Genomic DNA, 3,471 nt, shown 5'->3' with positions numbered 1-3,471 from the left:
TTCAGGTTATGTTGATATAGGACTTGTTTTACTGTGGAAATAGATACTTTTGTACCTGTTTCCTCCAGCATCTTCACAAGGTCCTTGAAATACATCCACAGGTACACCTCCAATTGGCCTATCTGAAGCTTCTAAAGCCATGACATAATTTTTTGGTAATTTTCCAAGCTGTTTAAATGCACAGTCAACTTAATGTATGTAAACTTCTGACCCACTGGAATTGTGATACAGTGAATTATAAGTGAAATAATCTTTCTGTAAATAATTGTTGGAAAAATTACTTGCGTCATGCACAATGTAGATGTCCTAACCGACTTGCCAAAACTATAGTTTGTTAACAAGAAATTTGTGGAGTGGTTGAAAAACTAGTTTTAATGACTCTAACCTAAGTGTATGTAACTTCTGACTTCAACTGTATACATCTGTTGGTCACAGATACCTTAAAAGAAATGGGCCTTACAATGGGCCTAAGGATCTCGTCATGGTATTTCTGTGCATTCACATTGCCATCGCTAAAATGTAATTGTGTTCGTTGTCAGTAGCTTATGCCTGCCTATACCATAACCCCACCGCCACCATGGGGCACTCTGTTCACAACGTTGACGTCAGCAAACCCCTCGTCCACATGACATCATAAACATGGTCTGAGGTTGTGGGGCTGGTTGGAAGTGCTACCAAATTCTCTAAAACGATGTTGGAAGCAGCTTATGGTCGAGAAATTGACATTAAATTGTCTGGCAACAGCTCTGGTGGACATTCCTGTAGTCAGCATGACAATTGCAGGCTCCCTCAACACTTGAGACATCTGTGGCATTGTGTTGTGTGACAAAACTGCACATTAGAAGGGCCTTTTATTGTCCCCAGCACAAGGTGCACCTGTGCAATGATCATGCTGTTTAATCAGCTTCTTGATATGCCACACCTGTCAGGTGGATGGATTATCTTGGAAAAGGAGAAATGCTCACTAACATGGACGTAAATACATTTGTGCACAAAATGTGAAAGAAATAAGCTTTTTGTGTATGGAACATTTCTGGGATCTTTTATTTCAGCTCATGAAACATGGGACCAATACTTTACATGTTGCGTTTATATTTTTGTTCAGTGTAGATAAGCTTAATGAAAGAATGATCGAATTGGAATGTTAGAAAACCATTCAAATTCTGGCTGTCATATCATTTACTAGTTACTATGTAATTACACAAATACAAGATACATCTAACTGTATGGTATCTGTTAAACTTAATGACATTTTGGTCAATATTTGTGTTGAAGTATATAATAATGTAAACCTAGATTTGGGATTAAGACCTCTCGTGTTGTGAGTCCTTTAATCCTCCCTCACACCTACTGAACTACTCAAGACATGACTAGTATAACACAGTTTGGTTAAAATGAATGAGGGGACAGCTAGACAGAGAAACAAACAAACAGTAATATTCTCTTCCACAGATCATTCCACACCCAATGATGGATTGTACCAGGCACAGACAGTATTTCGTAAAAATATCATGTCACAGATCGCTCCGGAACTTTCATTACGCACACCTGGCCCCTATTTCCAGGGATTAGTAATTGTATAAGTGTGTCCTTGGTTTACCATTGTCCTGTCGATTATTGTTACTATGTCCGTTGGTCGTGTGAGTACCTGCGCTGTGTGTTTTGGGCGTTCGTGCCCTTGTGGATTGCGCAGATGATTACGGGTCTCGTCCCGTGTGATAATCATTGTGCGCGTGTGTTATTTATTCGAGGTACACCTCGCTCTTTTGTTTTGGGTTTCTACCCTGTGTTTTGTTACATGTTTGTTTGGTCTTCGTCCCTGTGCCTTTACACAGCACGCCTTAATTTGGGCTTAATAAAAATTAAAAAAACGCATTCCTGCGCCTGTCTCCCGATCCTTCATGCCAGTGTGACACATCACCCTATTGGTGCCCTTTGCCAGAAATGGGCTGGGCTTGGCAGGAAGCAACAGCAGCAATAATACACACTTCACCATGGGAATGTAACAGCACAGCTGAACTGAACACTTGTCTGACGACTTACAGCGCCCCCTGGCGAGAGCGTGCACTCTAACTACATTATGCTGGGAAGAGACATGAGTAAAATTGGATTCCATCATTTGTCAAGAGGAGAGTCAACACTATGATCCTGGGTGTATTGTCCACAGTACGATTTCTGACAGATGTTGATTGAGTCTGCCATCCTTTGCGTTGACAGTTTTGACAGCTCCAGTCATGTTTGTATGTATACCTCACAGGTTTCTGTACACATGAAGAGATAATGTCCTTTACAAAAAAGGTGAGAGGAGGGCCATGTACTTCTCATCAAATCACTGCACATTCACATACACCTGGATAATCAGATGCACAGTCTGGATGTTGTAACTAAACTCCTTTTATTAGTTTCCCACATGTTGACATCTGAAGAATAAGTCCTCTGTTGCCCGTGCCACCATGGAGACAGTGAGAAGTGAGGGGGCAATCATTTTCACTGGGAAGGTAGAGCTGAAATGCACACTACTGTACCAAACAGAGGCCTCTCTATGCATACACTTCACAAAAATACAAAGTGGCACTGTTGGAAACACACTCAGGTAATACCCAGAGGCCAGAGTCCTTCACATTTGCAACTAAAAGTACATCCCTGAAACTCTGTCCGTATGGAAATCTGATTGTGATGTATTTCTCCTGTCGGTGTAGGAGGTGCATGCCCCCGGGATGGATAGTGGTTCACTACGGACGTAATGGTATCAGAGTTAAATTAAGACATAAATAACTTCAAAGGGCTCTTTAACGTAGGCGTGTACACAGGGGTAAACTGTGGAAGAGATAGACAAATATCTCACCCATTAAGGATAATTACAAAGTTAAAGACTGGGGTTCTGGGACAGGGGTATTGTACTTTAGGAATAGCTGGCCGCTCCCACAGGGTAGCCAAAAGTTTACAGAGAGGGATGTTTGGCTGATGAGAAAGGAGGATTAGACACACAATGTCACATAAGGTGATGAGTGGCACTGAAAGAGGTTTAATTTACATTCTGCAGTGAAAAAAATGCTTTCCAATTGGGTGATGTTACTACTACAAAGACATAATGACAAGCACATTGCCAACGTAAAAACCATGCAGACCTACTCAGGTAAGTGCAAAAGATGATGAGACTCTTCTTTTGCTCTGTCAAACTCCTCCTCGTCAGTGCTACTGAAGTTTTGTTGAAGGTAAAAAACGCGCTAAGAATATGTGATGCCAGGTCAAAGATGGTTAATAAATTGAGATAGTTCACTCAGGCCGTTTACCATTGAAAAAAATGCAAGTTCCGGTCTACTTAACTGGGTGTGTCTCCCATAGACAGTAATGCAATAGCAGCTCGGTCTGGTCTACTTAGTTAATTGAAAAAACGGGTGAACAAACAGCGAGTGGGGTGTCTCGCTTCCTATTCCTTCTTTGGCCAGACTGCGCAGTGTCTGCCATACT

The sequence above is a fragment of the Salmo salar genome, chromosome 20, assembly GCF_965601325.2.
Source record: "Salmo salar chromosome 20, fSalSal1, whole genome shotgun sequence".
NCBI classification, from domain to species: Eukaryota; Metazoa; Chordata; class Actinopteri; order Salmoniformes; family Salmonidae; genus Salmo; species Salmo salar.
This window is presented reverse-complemented; position numbering follows the sequence as displayed.